We start from the raw sequence: 17,348 nt of genomic DNA on the forward strand, positions 1-17,348 counted from the left end.
AATGTCGCGCATGGCGCAGCAAGCCTATTGCGTGAGACATGAACAAGCACTGTGCCACCGTGTTCCCATGTTTAATAACATGCTTTAACTCCTATCATCATGAAAAAGATATCACGTATACATCTCAGTATTTTAATTATTCTGAGAGCTGTAATATCACGAATGTAATGGATTACATGTCCTGTCAGAGAACAAGAAAGCCCGTTTAAGAAGCAGGTAGTGATTCACAAACACAGAGCACATAGAAGATCGAATACAGAACAAAGCATTTAATGTGCTACTTTAGTTACAATGGGATTTGAGAAACTAGTAAATTAAACGATTTTAAGATGAAGATTATGATGTTCTACTTTAATGGCAAAATAAACTACGTGATAAAGTGGAAATATTGAGATTAAAGTTGACATTTTGTGCTTTTTTCCCACTGTGTGCCTATTTTTTTTGTCTGTACCCTAATAAGCTTTCATATGACACTCAGATGGTGGGCTACGACTCGCCTTTTCACGGCGACTTTGATATGTGATTTCTTTTTTATTTCGGGCACTGTGCAACTTTGTGAACTTGAGCTTTCGAGTTTCTCCGACACTCTGTCACTCGATCAGCTTCATTTTGTTCATTATACCACTGTTTAAACCAACAAATAGTACGTTTTTCCTTTACCTCCACTTGGTATTCGCTGAAATTCTTATATTTTCCCCCGTGCTTTTCCCATTGTCTTTTCACAGAAGGCTATTTATATTGATTTGCATATTCAAAGCGTAATTCTGGGAGGAGTTGGGGCGGGACAGAAGGCGCGTGCACGTGCTTTTCTTTTCTCGCTGATTGGGATTTATGTAGCGGAAGAACGTGGAAGTTTGTGTACGTACAGATTCCTGCATCTGGATTTTTCTGTGCATACGCACATTCCCACTTTTGTGCTTATGCCGTGTTATAGTGTGAGTTCTATGCACGGCGTTATACATGAAGCCCCTGAGTTCAAGACTTCAGGCTGTCATTGCCAGTAAAGGGTTTTCAACCAAGTATTAGAAATGAACATTTCATTTCCAGTTATTTAATTTGTCTAATTACTTTTGAGCCCCTGAAATGAAGGGATTGTGTTAAAAAATGCTTTAGTTGCCTCACATTTTTATGCAATCGTTTTGTTCACCCCACTGAATTAAAGCTGAAAGTCTGCACTTCAACTGCATCTGAGTTGTTTCATTTAAAATTCATTGTGGTAATGTACAGAACCAAAATTAGAAAAAAGTTGTCTCTGTCCAAATATTTATGGACCTAACTGTATGTATATATAGAGATACCTCTCTATGCTCATTCTTGCACACTCAAGTCTGCTGATGAATGGTGTCTGGTGATGCTACTCCTGCATGGCATTAAATCTCAATCCAGACTCTTTTCACGTGTAGCTCCTAGCTGGTGGATCAAGCTACCCTGTTCCATTTGAAATTCTGACTTCCTCAATGTGTTTAAGAAGAACTGGAAGACTCTCTTGTTCGGTAAATTTATGTCTAAGTGGCTGTTCAGTTTTGTAACGAAGGAAGTGTAACTAGTTTTTATTTTGTTCTGAGCTCTTCATTGGTGAAGATCAATTTTGTAACCTTGTTCTGCAACATTTGTTCTGAAATAGTGATAACATAGGGACCAATTACTCTATTAATGGTGATACAGTAGGGAGGGGTTCTGGTGCTGGTACTCACCAGTTATCATGAAAGTCCATCAAAATAGCCCCAAGAAGATTCCTGAAGTGGTGCCGGTACTCATTGGTACACTATGTGTCAAGAACTTGAAAATCTCAAAGTGTAAAGTCATGAAAAATAAGGAGAGGGGGGAATACCATCAAAAACCCTAGTAACACAGAATCTTTAAAATTAGAGGATTTATTTAAAAAAAAGCTCTGTTAAACAGGGAAGCTTGGAAGTGCACAAATAACACAGCAGGAAATGCCATTGAAGGCATACAAGTCCCAATCATGAATCCAGTAAACAAATCAGAGTTTAAAGTAGTAATTCACAAAAAATGATCAAAAAGCATAATATACTAAACAACTCACCAAAATGAGCCCATTCAATAAACGGCAAAGGACTGTGAGTTGCTCCTGCTTTTATAGGGCTGAGGGCAGTCACCTTGATGGTGATGGGGAACCACCCGCAAAACACATGCTACACAGGACAATCTACACAGATCCATCTCTATATATATAAGATCCAATGTCTATCTGTCTGTATGTCTGTCTGCTTGTCACGAGAGAACTACTTAACAGATTTAATCAACATTCTGGTTGATTTTGCGACATCTCTCATCACGTTAAGTACCACGGTTCACTTGCAGGAGTGGTTTATTCGCGCTAATCCGAGGCAAAGACTGTGGGCCGAGGGGAGGGAATGTGACTTCAGGAGTGGAGAGCCAGATAGGGCCCTCCTCACTTACACACCAGCCTCCATTCGAGTTAGTCTACCTCTCGTGATGTGTTGGAGCATACCTTGCCAATGCGATTCCTGTTTGTTTATTGATTTTTAAAAATGGTCCTGTATCACTGTTATGTAGGCGGAGTCATGGGGGACAGCTAGTAGAAACTAAATGTGCAACAGTTGTAAAATAAAGGAATTAAAAAATAACACAACAGACATAAAAACAGCATTTAAAACATGAGTCGGGGGAACCTTGGCTGAAATGTACCACTAAGAAAAGGTGCTGGTACAGTGATATGTAGATCATCGCATTGTTGCAAGTGTGTGATACAATGACAGTCGATTGGACAGCAGGGGTTGGTGGTAATGTGGGGGGCATCCTTAATGAAAATTAAAGGGTGCCATTACGCTAAGAAAATTTGCCAGTACTCCACGTTGAAATTGGACAAGGTGCCAGTACTGTATACGAGTGAGCAGTGGCCCACTTCGTGCACTTAAATAAGCCTTTCAAATTGCAGTCTCAACTCAGGTGCACACTTACTCTATGCTGAGGCGGAGATTGACTTGTGCAAGGTGCAGAGGAGGGGATAACCACATGGAAATTTGTTTTTCACTTTACATACATCCTTGCCGGTTCTTGAAGGGCAGCTGTATGTTGTGAAATTCCCTGGGAATACATAAATTCATTTATTGCATGATTTCTAGAATAAATTACAACTATAAAAATAATGTCCTCTCAGACAATTTACTGGAGATTAAACAGCAAGAATTAACCACTGCCAACTCTGTGACTGATGCCTTACCATTGGGTGGGTATCATGGGAAAATAATCCCCAAGAAAGCAAGATTAAGCACAGCTGTGTGTTTCTTTGTATTTTATTTTGGTACGCATCTTGCATGTTTTTCTTTTCTTTTTTTTTTTCCTCATCATGGAATGGGCTCCCCCCCCCCCCCCTTTCCAAAGTAAGCACATTCCCCAGTAATGAAAGCAGCAGACTAGTTAATATGTGATGCGCACCTTCTCCTCCTCGGAATGTGTGTGTGTATGTGAGAGAGAGAGAGAGAGAAAGAGCAGAGTATGTGTGCGCGCGCGCGTGTGTGTGTGTGTGTATACACACAGCTGCACCGCCGCTCGGGCCTGCCTCATTTCTGCCTGGCAGGTCACCCTCCACAGTGTTTGAGTGTCTGAGAGCCGTTGGCTGCTCCTGAACCGTTTGGCTCTTTCTCTTAGTAACAGCCTCACTATCTCCTCGAATTTGACTCCAGACCTCATTTTTTTGATTATTTTTTTATTTTTTTAAAGAGACCTTAAATAATATTGCATTAATAACCTTATGACGCGTACGTGGGGATGTAATTATCGAGCACAACACTCCTGCTTGGCTTACAACTAGGAGGCAACACATTCTGTACAGGAAAATATATACTACTACTACTACTGATAATAAAAGGAAATTGCAGCAAGACGGCGAAGTGGCAGAAAGCCCCCCTCGATGTGCTCTGGATACCCAAGTAAGTGTGCTTTCTGTGTATTTATATGCGCGCTTTCCTGTGCCCTTTCAGTAGTGGCGCAATAATAATCGTCCTCGTTATAATAATAATATCATTGTAGTCCCCCCTCGCCCCCCGCTTGTTTTAAAGGTGCTAGTGGGGTAGTTCCCAAGCGCGTTTGGAGGAAATGTGATTTGTTGGAGACTGGACGCTGAGGTGGGGGAGGATGTATGTGTTTGTATGAGAGAGAGAGAGAGAGAGAGAGAGTGAGAGAGCGAGTGAGGTGGTGGTGGGGGATGGGCCGCGCTGTTTTGACACCGACTGACAACTTCAAACAAAATGCAGCGAATTTGGTGTATCGGCCGCCCAGCATAAATAGGCCAGCGGCGGGTGGACAGATTCTCACAGTGTCAAAGCCGCTCTCACCCGTGTCTAGTGGTGGAAGGACCGGAGCAGAGTCACTTTAGTTAAAGGAAAGAGTTAACGGGGATGAGGACGGCGTGTTCAAACAAAACTAGTCGACATAAGGAGAGTGATAGAGGCACGGCTATTGTTATAATCGCGCGCTCCCATCCCCGATCCCACTCTCTTCCTTGTAATACTTCCCATTCTCAGCAATGATTATTCTGATTTGCGTGTGTGTGTGTGTGGTTTTTTTTTTTTTCTTCTTTAAACCGTTTGCCCGTGTGGCTTCTTGTAGAGCCCAGGCGACATGTGAGTGGTGCTCAGCGCGCGCTGAAGGGGGATGGGAAGGCGCATGAGTTAGGGGGAGGGGAAGCCTTAAAGAGCAGGCGCGCGACTTGTTGACATACGGAGGGATCTGTAGATAGCGACGGGATTGTGTGCTCATCAGAAATGTTCTCGAGCGCGCTAGTGTATCCGTAGTTCGCCTTGAGGTTAGTGACCACGTTTTTTGTCTGCCATGGCTACCCCATCCCCACACGGCCAGTGAGTTCTTGTAAGTTATGTAACTTACTAGAAGAGTGTTTCTTCAGTCTTTGAATATTGATTTAATGCATTTCTGATATAAATTCGAACACAAATGTTAGTCCCCTCTCACATCATCTGTAATCTCTCTGTCATTTTGCACATTTATCTGTGTATATGTTATCTATATATTTGTGAATTTCCCCCTGGGATTAATAAAGTATCTATCTATCTATCTATCTATCTATCTATCTATCTATCTATCTATCTATCTATCTATCTATCTATCTATCTATCTATACTTCTAGCATCTATGACGGAGAATGTTTCATATTTCCCTCGGGATTAATAAAGTTTCCTGATTCTGATCTACAGTGTGTATATATTTATGTATATGTAGCTATATAATGTATGTGTGTGTGTGTATATATATATCATACTTGGCCATTGAGACTGTAATGTTACTTTACATTGTTAACAGATGTGGGTTCTGTTTCCTCATGCTAAAGCTGCTGCTGGGTGCTTATGTTTGGCAATACTTATGGCTATTAATACCTTAATGTTCCATTTGCTGTCTAGGGCATTGCAACACATTTCTTTTTGCAAGTTGTGTTAAGTACTTTCCTGTTAAAAGTAAAATGCATGGTATTTTTGTAGTTTGTTTTTGTTTACCTGTTTATTAGATTAGCAGAAATGTTTTTGTGTTGTTTGTTTCTATAGAGTGAAAGTATTAATTCTTTTTTTGTGTGCTCTTTCACGATCATCAACTTTTAATATTTACAACATCTTCAAGAAATCTTAAGTCAAAATGTTGATAGACGATGCACACATTTGGGTTTCCAGAGGCAGAAATTCACACACTGGATGGTGCCAAATGAGTGGTGGATGGGCAGACACTTTTCCTCCATGTGATGCTGTTTGTTGTAAAAATAAATGTAGGCCAGAAAGGCAGGGCATTTTTATAGTCAATATTTTGTTTACATATTTATCAGATTAGCAGGGGGATTTTTGTGTGTATTTTGTTTCTATAGAGTGAAACATGTTTGTAGTGTCTTTTTTTATGTGTGTGCACTCACACTATATTCAATATTTAATATTTATCACATCTTCAAGAAATCATAAAATGCAATTTTGGTATACTGTAACTGCATTTATGCTACCAGAGGCCAGAAAGTCACACACTTGATGGTGCTCAATGAGAGGTATATGTGTAGACACTTTTACTTTTTCTCCATGTGATGCCATTCAAAGCAGAAGTCTCACTAATACTGAAATTGTGTGATATGCAGTGGTGTGAATTTCCCCTTTGGGATTAATAAAGTATCTCTATCTATCTATCTGAAATGGTGCTTGTGAATTCAGGAAGGTCATGTTCAGTTTAAAGTATAAGTTTGGTATTTCTAAGGTCTGTGTGATTTTCACACTCAATCTCTTTATTTGTCCCAAGAACTTAGGTTGTTACGTGAAGCACTGTTTGTAAATTTTAAAGATTACTGTGTATCCTGTAGCAGTTTAATAAAGCATATATGATGTATTGGCAATGTTTGAAATTATATTTGTTTTTATCAAGTGTGTAATCTGTTTTTGTGAGACCCTCTAGATACCCATTTTTAAAATAGCCCAAGTATTATAAATTATATTACTGATTTGTTCAACCTTGAAGATGAGGAAACATTTAACTTTGGTGCAGAATGCTATTTGTATGAGCTAGAATATACTGGTAACAAGCTAGAATAGATTGAAGATGTGAGAAAAAGAGACAAAAGGGGGAACTTTGGTAAACTGAAGCAGTGGCAGGTCTCTGCATAACTGGTGATTGGTGCTACATATGAGGAAAAAGTAAAATGCACACAGGTTAAACCTCTTTACAGCAAAAAATGAGGTGAGCTTTTGCTACTGCTGGAAAAGCTAAATATTTTTGGGGTGTAAGCCCACTTTGTAACTCAGTTACTGTTTGTGTTCTATCTTTAAAGGCAAAAAGTACTTTTTCATGAGGGAGCTTTTACAAAAATTTTGGAATTAAATGGTACAATCGTCATTTGAAATTACAAGAGAAGAGTAGACTGATGGTCTACTATGCAGCTGGTGAAAGATTTAAAAATCCCAAGAATCAATGCGACATTTGGCAATTTATACGAAAATGGCTGTGGAGTTTCATACCGTCATTGTTTGAAGGTTCTGACATTGAAAGAATACTTTTGACTATTAAAAGACAGAATATGTGACTGTTCCTCTTTAATGACGGTGACAGTATTCATGCCTTTATCAGCCATGGAGTTTTGTAGACATTATTTCCATTTCTTGATATTAAACTCGAAGAAGGGGTCAAAGCTGGGAGGATAAAGCTTGTTGCTTTTGTTTGAGTTTGTTTGTTTATTTTGTTAGCTGCATCAGCATATTGCTTAACACTGATGCCTTAAAACTCCAAGGTGACTTGTAGAGTTTGCATAGTATTCAGTGTGAGTTAGTGAATTTCCCTTGGTTTTTCGTGGCTCACAGTGTGGCCATACAGCTACCACGGATCACTATAGTACACTGTGCTACACAGCTGTGATGTTTATTAATTCAGTCTGACTGGAAGACATAGATGCCATCAAGGCTGGCAAGATATTGAATGCAACATATACAATGCAACCTCAAAAATAAGCAGAGGAGATGGTTTATAAAAAATGTTATTTGAGCTATGTTTTTGAGGCATTGCTGGTTATGAAGTTTTTAAAGTTTGGATTTTTTTTTCCTCTGGATGTAATGAAAAATATAGCAAAATGACACCTATTTCCTCTGAAAATATTTTGTGCCATTACTGTGAAAAAATATACCAGGCTGATGTGTACCTACATTTCTATATAGAGAGGATCTTCAATCTTTGATGTGTTATGAGAATGTATCCCAGAATGTCACAAATTGTATTTTGGGTCAAAAATTCACCCCAATGTCAATTTTAGTCCATATTGCTCAGCTCTACTTTCAGCTTTTTGTTCTAATATGCCAAAAAATGTGGAAATAATGGCCTAGGCCAATGTAATAAGCCTCTGAATGAAGACTTAATCTTTTTTGATTATAAATAATGCTCGACTGTAGAACACACATCTCTGGGGTAAACGATTATGTGTAGTGATTGTAAACACACAATTTAAGATTAAAAAATGTTGAGCTTACCTTTTAAGAGTCTTGATCACCAGTTTACATTTGGTGTAGTCTTTCATCTGAGGTATAAGTGAAAGCTCCCAGCAGGTTACCTTCACATCACAAATCTTGCCCCAAACTAAAATTTTACAGTCTTAAGTCCGTCTTGGGCACCAACTTTACCCACCAGTGCCAAACCCCCAAAATACCTTGTAGGTACACTTAATAAAGCATAGGTGGTGGTCACTAAATAAAGTTCCCCATTGGAAACATTTAGATATGAAATATAGCCTTTGGTGCTCACTTGTAATCTGTAAAGAATTTGGCTTAGAGAAATTTAATGGTGTGTATTTGCATACTTAACAAATAGATATTTAGCTTTATATATCAGATAGTTGAAGTATGTGGTGTTGAGAAATATATTTGTAAAATGTGTTATGGTAAGAAAGCAAATATATACCGTATTTTTCGCTCCTTAAGATGCACCTGACCATAAGACGCACCTCGGTTTAGAGAAGGAAAACAAGAAAAAAAATATTCTGAACCAAATGGTGTACTAATATATTTAATAAAATATAGAAGAATAATATTTCAACCATGTAAAGTCAACAGCGGTATTAAGAACCATCATCATTGTTATTAACAAATGAGGAGAGACTTTAAGGTTCAAGCAATCTTCTAGTTTTCTGGAAACCCCAAGAACTCCCCATCGCTAGTGTCACAATTTATGAAGCTCAGTTGTTCACAATCACTTATATCACTTTCTTCGCTATCTTCATATATAATACTATCTTCAGTTCCATTTAAGGCATTGCTTATGGCAGCTTCCACCTGCAGCTATAGACTCTTCAGTACATGAGCGACTCTCCACGTTAGTGTTTAGATCTGGACGGTGTATGTGCCCAAAACATTAACATTTATTTATATGTTACTCACATAAAAGCCAGATCAAAAGTTATTTACCTTGATTTATTTACTTCCTTCGTATAGCGTAAAGTCACAAGTAGACTGTAGAGCTTCCTGTATTTGATCAACACGGGCATGCTCAAAAAATACATGTGTAATGCCACAAAAAGTGCACACTGACACTTCAGTTCGTAAGCAATGGTAGAAGAATGCAGTCAGACTTCTTTTTTGGGCACATACACCGTCCAGATCTAAACACTAGCGTGGAGAGTCGCTCGCGTACTGAAGAGTCTATAGCAGCAGGTGGAAGCTGCCATCGCTGTACTTTGTATATAAGAGCCAGATCGAATGTTATTTACCCATTTACTCTGATTTATTTACTTGTCTTCCTACAGTGTAAAGTCACAAGTAGACTGCAGAGCTTCCCATGTACATATACAAAGTGATGTCAGCAAAGCGATGGCAAAAGTTCAACGTGCATTCTTTCTCTGATGTAGAACCCTCTTCATCATCTGAGTTCACCTCTGTTATAGGACGTCTTTATGTGAAAACAACAGTGTCAGATCGGGGGAAGCGTGAACACGACTGAGAGAAAAAAAACGAATAATAAAAAAGCTAACCTTTACAAGTTGTAGACATGGAACACACATTAAATGCATGTGCTCCAAATAACAATGTAGTATTTATAAAAGGTGTCATTTTGCTTGACTTCTCACTCTATACAACTCTAAGCAACTGACACGCAGGTAAACAGACTTGAGCTGAGAAAACTGTGAGGCGGTGGGGGGATGTGATAGCGGGCTGCTTGCTGCTTATTGACACATTTACAAGACAAAATACGCTGACGGAGAGGTGTGAAGGGATTTAAGGTGGGACGGATTTACGAGTTTTTTCATAGGCTTTGGTAATTCTAGTGTTAAGCATCCCCAGGGGTTTCTCGTGGGCCTATAACTTCCCCTTCTAACAGCTGTCGCTACTGCTGACAGGTCAGGTAATACAAGGTCCCCTTCGCCCCACACCCACTTTTCACTATTGTTTCCATTGAATCACTGATGTGAAATGTAGCCTGCAATATAAGTAGGGCCAAAGTGGAGCTGAATAGTTGTAGCATGATAATGTGGTTTACAATCCCATTTTTCTCAATGGAACTTTTAAAAGGCCAAAAAGTCTAAATTTTAAGTTGTGTCAACAGTAATATGCATTTAAAATTTCATGAACTTAAATTCAGCTGTTCTGGAGTGATTAATTTTTTGCCCACAGACCCCATTTACAAGTACCCTACCTGATAACATTTTTGAAATGCCATACTGCCTGTATTTTAAGTGGGACCATTGGCAACCTACTTGCCAAGTTTTGGTGAAAATCAGTGAAGCTATTTTTGTGTGATTGCCAAAAAAATACACATACAGACAAGATGCAACCTTAGAGTGGAAACGAGGTGTGCCAAACATCAAGTGATGCAGAAAAATTCAAAAGACTAAAGGGGGGGGGGACTAAAGATTTTATTTCAATTGATGTTTAATTACTGTTTGTGCCTACCCTAGTTTTGTAACTATCATTTTGTTGAATGTTTGTTTTTCTGTACTTTGGGGGTTGAAGAGGTGTTGGCAAAGTTTTAGTGACCCCTGATTAGTGTACCTGATAACTTTTGATCAATTCACAATTAATATATTTGATTTAATTAGTAACTGCATTCAGTAATTTGAATGCAAGTACCTTTATTAAAACACCCATTTACTCATTTGTATGCGTTTCGTTTACATTTCATTTTTAGTTTGTTTTCATCAGGGGTCCTCAATCACTGTCCTGGGAGTCCTCTGGTTTTCCTGTCAGCTAGTTTACCAATTAGAAGTCAGTCCTTGCTGATAATGAAACTTGGTGTTTGGCTTGTTAGTACTGTAGTGCTGGGCGGTATGACCAAAATTCTATATCACAGTATTTTTCAAAATTGTACCAGTTTCACGGTATTGGACGGTATTTTTTTCCCATACATGAGTGGATGTTAACCACATTTTCCACTGCAATTACTGGCTAAGAAAAACCTATTTCACCGTCATGAGAATTGTACATTGTACAAAAAAACATTTTAATGTGCACACAAGTATTAGTACAGGTTTGCATGGCCCCATAAAGTGATAGTTTTCAAGGGGGTGGCACTAATGAAGAGGAGGAATCACATTGCATGACAGATGCAGTCAAAATATAGAGCCTTTTTATTGAACAAAGTTTGCAAACAACTTTAAACTAAAATTTGACAACATATTTTCAACCATCCAAAGAGGCATTTAGATAGATAGATAGATAGATACTTTATTAATTTAGACTTAGTAAAATATCCAGAGGTACTTGTCAAAAGTTGTATTGCACTGAACATGTCTTAGAAAAGGAATAAATAGTAAATATTTTTTGTAAACCAACTACACTTTGTTAATGTTAACAATCTCTGTTCACTGACACGTTAAAGTGACTTTTTAAAGAACTTTACCACCATTAAACTGCATAATATTTAAACTAATAAATAGTAACAATAAAATAAATAATAGTGCCACTTCCAGTAATAATACTATTACTTTCAAGACTTCAAGCCCAGGTGCATTACACAGTATTCACCAAATTAAAATAAAATAAAATAAAACAAGTGCAACTTGGTGATGATATCTTTACCAACTGAACATTCATTAATATGGACCTTGCTTCAACTTGCATTTGTAATGCTATTTGTGGTATAGCCCTATGGAAGTGTATTAGGGCCACGGTGAAGAAAAAAAATACGGACATAGTGAAGAAAAAAAAAACTATATGTCGAGAATAAAGTTGACATGTTGACTTTATTCTCGGCATTTCTACTTTATTCTCGCTGTTTATGTCGAGATTAAAGTCAACATTTCCACTTTATTCTCAGTTTTTTTTGTAAAGTAGAATGTCGTAAACTAAACTTCATCCTAAAATCAATGATTAATTTACTAGATTTTCTCAAACCCTGTAATAAGTTAATGTAGCACATTAAATGCTTTGTAATAAGTGTTCCCCGACCCAGTTGTTAATCGCTAAGTGCTCCTTAAACTGACTTCCTCTTGCACTAAGAGGAGGCGTGGGCAGCGATCGCCACACAGAATACATTCACTTCATGATATTCCTGCTCTCTGAAAATGTAGAATGCTAAGATAAATTTTCATGATGAAATGCATTAAAGCAGGTATTAAATATGCAAGGTAGTTTGGCGGTAGGGCTGCTCCCTCGCAGTAAGGGGTCCCCAGGTGTATGTTCAGTGTAGAGAAATTTATGGCAGGTGTGACGAGGCTCCAAAAAACTGGATGTATGAATGGGTATCGCAACAGGTTTAACTTAAATATTGTGTAAATGTTGGGTTCGTGATCTGGTGGTCAGAGACACGAACACAGAATTCAATGGATGTTCTTCTGAGCGGGCTTTCTTTATTGCATGCGTTTGTCTCAGGCTGACGTACCAAACCCCCAGTTCCTATCCTTCCTTTTTCTTTCTCCACATAAACGTCTTTGTGAAATTAAAACGAGTTATAAACTTAGACCACGGAGTATTCAGAACTTTAAAAAAAATCTTCGTTATACATGTTTAATTATGCCATTCATTCAGGGTTGCACCCATCCCAGCAAGCATTGTGTGCGAGGCAGGAGCAAATCCTGAACAGGGTGCCAGCACATCGCAGGGTGAATACAAGCAATACATACACTAGCAGGGTCAATATAGCAGAACAAAACCCCACATCCTACATGATTTTGAAAAAACTGAAGCACGGCGAGTAAACCCACCAGGAAAACAAGCAAATTCAAGGCAGGGAACACCCAGGACCCCCTTGCTGCGACGCAGAAGTGCACCCTCCACGCCACTGTGCCCCCACATGATTAATACATGCTTTAATACATTTCATCATGAAAATGATATCAAGTATTTATCTTAGCATTCTAAAATGTTCAGGGAGCAGGAATATCATGAAATTAATATATTCTGTGTGGTGATCGCTGCCTGTGCCTCCTCTTAGTGCAAGAGGAAGTCAGTTTAAGAATCGCGTAGCGATTAACATGGCTCGGGGAACACTTAACACAAAGCATTTAATGTGCTACATAGCTTATGACGGGGTTTGAACAGTATTCACACATTTGAACATAATGGTCCACATCTGAACTTTTAAAACCAAAGTATCTCCAGCCAACAGACACGGCTTCTATTTTCGGCAAAAGGTGTTCTGTGTCATCATGTTCAACTTTATCATCTGCTACAGCTTCAGTTTCAGAATGTTCTCTGTCCATTTTCACTGTTCAATACCTCCACTTACGCATGTACTCCGTTGCATGCGTGTTTAGCGGTGCAGCAGTGAAAAAGGTCCCCCCTTAAACAGTTTCCCGCTGCACCACGTTCAGAACGTTGTTTAGGTTATTTAAGCCGGTGTTGCGGTATAAGAAAAATCCATATCATAACAAAAATAAAAAACGCTTTTTGGTATGAACCGGTATACCGCCCAGCACTACTTTAGTCATCCAAGAGAAATTTTAATTCCACTGTAGAATTTCCTTCTCTGAAAACATTATCCATGTGTTTTGTGGACCAGAGCAGATTTAAACTTAACAGTTCTTTCAGTTCCCCTTTCGTTTATTTCTAAACATTTTCTTGATGCAGATACTTCATGGTGCATATGCATAGGTGTAAAAGGAAGCACGTTTGCTGGAGAATGGTTTATTGGTTATCTATGTTTCATAATTAACTAATGTTTGGTTAAGAAAATAGGCAACAGTTAAAACTTAAATGCAGCAGCTAAAAACTAAAATAGGCAATTAAGGGTTCTGAATTCGATAAGATAACTAAAATTAAGCCCAAAATACTTATTGCTTAAGTAGTAAATAAATGGATTCTAATTAAGAAATTGTTTGAAGTGAATACCTGCAGCCAATGTGGACCTCCAGGACTGTAATTGAGGACCTCTGATCTACAATGTAATGAAGATTTGTCTTTAATGAATGAAAGCACTAACAAGGCATATAGTTAAATACCAAGTTTCATTATCCTCAAGGGTTGAGTTCTAATTAGGAAACTGGTTGGAATGAAAACCTATAGTCACTACAAGTCACCAGGACCGTGATTGAGTACCCCAGGTTTGTATATTTTATATGATTAGGTCTAAAAGCCAAATGATTATTCATCTTGAATTGAGATGAAGAGGTATTTAAACAGATTTGTCCTCTGAAGTCAGTACATAATTAAAAAAATAAAAATAAAAGTTAAAGTCATTAATAGTTTGTTAGAAGAACAATAAATATGCCCTTTACAAATATTGAAATGGTGAAGTGGATATTTGTTTTTGCTGTATATGTGCTTGATTCAAATATAAGATGCTTTAAAGAAAAAAATACAGAATGAACTTTGTATTCAGGGTATTGCTGTGTATGTAAGAAGTTCCCTTTTTAGAGTAAATCCTTCTATGCATGGAACTAGTGGACTACATGTTATGTTCGTTTGATTAGAAATCCACAGATCTACTTAAACTTAATCTTTCTGTCCCCTCAACATGAGCTTGCAGGTTATAATGGCAATGTGTTTTTGTGTCATTATATTGGTTGGTATATGATGAAGTGCCTGCAATGAGTCTAGAAGAATTTTGTTGTTGGGAGACAACATGTTTATGGCCTTTGGAAGTTGTTACGCAGGTTCAGTGATGAGAACTACAATAAGGACTGGGTTAAACTTCACTCTCAGAATGTGTACGTGCACGCATCATGGCTGCCACACGTTCCCAGCGTTCATTTGACACGTCCTCTGAGCATGTCTTCAGAAATTAATGCGTGCGCAAGTTGCAGTACCAGCAAAAAGTCAGGGGGCGCAGTGTGATAAAGTCGGAACATGATGTCAGAGTCTCTGTTTACTACCTGCATGTGACAGAAAGCCGCTCTGTGGATCGTACAGGATTGATGTGCACGCTTTGATGCTTGAATGGTTTGATGTGATGAAGCAAAATGCCGACATATAAATGCATTCATGGTGCTTTTATATTCAAGCACCACATATTCCCCATCGTAATGACATGATACATTTTACCTTCACAACAGCATCAAAATGTATGGCTACATATTTGAGCCACAGAGAAAAAAAGTTAGGGACACAGTGAAAAGGAGTTTTTTGTGATTAAAATGGAAATTTCAGCCTAAATCTCAAAGTGTCAACTTTAATTTCGTAACTTATTTTATCCTTGAAGTAGACCATTGTAAACATCATCCTAAAGCCAACCCTGCTGTTAATCACTGCATGCTTCTGGGGCTTCCTCCTGCATTGACCGCAACGGCAAGCAGTGATCGCCATACAGAACACATTAAATTTATTATATTCCAGCTCTCTGCACATTTAGAATCCTTAGATTTATACTTGATATCACTTTCATGATTAACTGCATTAAACTATGTATATTACATTTTACAGAAAAATCGTTAACTTCATTTAAATAATGAATACTATTAATAATTATACATGTGGGGGTGACGCGGTGGAGGAGCAGTAGCACTGCTGTCTTGTAGAGAGTTATGTTCCTGGTGTTTCCCTGCCTGGAGTTGCATGTTTTCCTGGTGGGTTTCCACAGTGTGCGTCGGTTTCCTTACAAAGATATGCAGGTTTGGGGATTAGGTGATGCTGAAATGATGCCAGTGTATGTGAGTACTTATATTCAACTTGCGATGAGCTGATGCCCCATCCGGGGATTGTTTCTGCCTCGTGCCCAGTACTAGCTGGAATAGGTGCATCCCTGGATTGATGGATTTAATCATCAAACATCCATCCTTTTCAGAGATATTGTGGCAAGGTGTCCTCAGAATTTAATGTGTGTTTCAGGCAATTCACAACACAGCGAAGCTGAACCTGAACCTGTTCTCACCGTGATGATATCTCGCACTGCCACCTGGAATCTGATTTATGTAAAACACACACGCAAGTATAAATGGTACAACGCTTGCATAGCAGCCGTGTACACAGGCGCACGCGTTGCATTAAGTATAAATCCGGCCTAATACATCTCTCTCTCTCTCTCTCTCTCTCTCTCTCTCTCTCTCTCTCTCTCTCTCTCTGTGTGTGTATATATATATTTTATATATATAAAAAATCCAGCGTCTGAATGCCTGTCTGCTTTTCACGAGAGAACTACTTCACGGATGTAGATCGGGTTTTTTTTTTTATAATTTGCTTGAACGTTCTGGTTGATTTTGCAACCTCTCTCATCACGCTAAGTATCATAATTTGCTTGTGGTACCAATTTATTTGCATGAATCCGAGAGAGATGCAGCGGGCCAAGGGGGGTGGGGCCCTCCTCACTCATGCGCCAGCCTCAGGGTGCATCATACTTCCACTTGGCTAGCAAACAAGAGAACTACTTAACGGATTTAGATTGGGTTTTTTCTAGAATTTGCTTAAACATTCCATTTGATTTTGCGACATCTCTCATCACGCTATGAATCATAGTTCGCCTGCAGGAGCGATATATATTCGCTCAAATCGGAGGCAGAGGCTGCGGGCCAAGCGAAGGGGGAAGCGTGACATCAGGAGTGGGGAGTTGGTCTACCTCTGTGTTTTGGAGTGTATCTTTCCTCTGCTTAGCTAGCGATACCTTTTTGTTTATTGATTTTTAAAGTTTGACCTGCTTTTCTACTACGCGGGCAGAGCCGTGGGGAATGGCTAGTCATCAATAAAAATAAGTGAGCTCAAGAGGCTGCTGTTTATACCCAAGAAGTGACACTATCTACACCATTTGTAACAAATGCCATGTTATACGTTCAGTCATTAGTGTTTCAGTACTTTGTTTGTTTAACAAGCAAAATGACGTCTTGTATTGGCTAATTAAAAAGATTACAATATACAAGCTTTTGAGGCAACTCAGGCCCATCGGGCAAATATACTAGATTTTTATTGTTGGTCGTGTCCATGATTCTGCAGTTTAATTAACACATTCCAAAATGGACTTTCTAGTGTTAGTATTTATAAAGCTTTTGCATTTGTGTATTATATAAAAATTGTACCGTTGAAATTTTCAGCTAATAGTTGATTATGACAAGTTCACTACTTTGCTGTACAAGTTGTTCATGATTTCAATGACAGTTTTAGAGATTTTACTCATGGCCAAAATAATTTTTCGTCACTCAGTGTAGTTGTTTTCCTTAACCATTCTGGTTAGTGTTAATTTCTAAATATACAGTTACCAGTGTTTTGTTTGTTGTTCCTAACTGTTGACAGTGCTCTTTTTCAGCTTCTGCAATGTGGTGGTAATTTTATTCTTTTCTTGCAGCCTTCAAAACTTGACTTTTTTCAGTTTTTAGGCTAAACAATGCACGTTAAAATGCTTTTTTATGTGTGCATAACACAGCCCAACAAAATTTTTTTTTTCTTGGTGTCCTGGTTTTTAGGCCTGTTCCTAGGGTTATTTGTGTCACTGATTCAGAAAATTGCATTGGATTCAGAAAATTGCATTGGATACACAGATTCACC

General features: G+C 38.5%; 1 protein-coding gene across 3 annotated transcripts in view; it reads left to right on the forward strand.

Annotated features, from left to right (window-relative positions):
* The first annotated feature begins 3,564 nt into the window (after positions 1-3,564).
* The window catches only part of tbl1xr1a (TBL1X/Y related 1a), a 204,861-nt gene continuing 191,077 nt past the window's right edge, over positions 3,565-17,348 (forward strand). Inside the window, exon 1 of one of the 3 annotated variants that reach the window (XM_028794586.2) lies at positions 3,565-3,917. The gene's annotated coding sequence lies outside the window, so the exon portion shown is untranslated. Of the gene's footprint in view, positions 3,918-4,710; positions 4,793-4,830; positions 4,855-17,348 lie in introns of those variants that run through there. The other 2 variants (XM_051923959.1, XM_051923958.1) reach the window with 2 other exon arrangements.

Source organism: Erpetoichthys calabaricus, chromosome 2 (assembly GCF_900747795.2).
Source record: "Erpetoichthys calabaricus chromosome 2, fErpCal1.3, whole genome shotgun sequence".
NCBI lineage: Eukaryota > Metazoa > Chordata > Cladistia > Polypteriformes > Polypteridae > Erpetoichthys > Erpetoichthys calabaricus.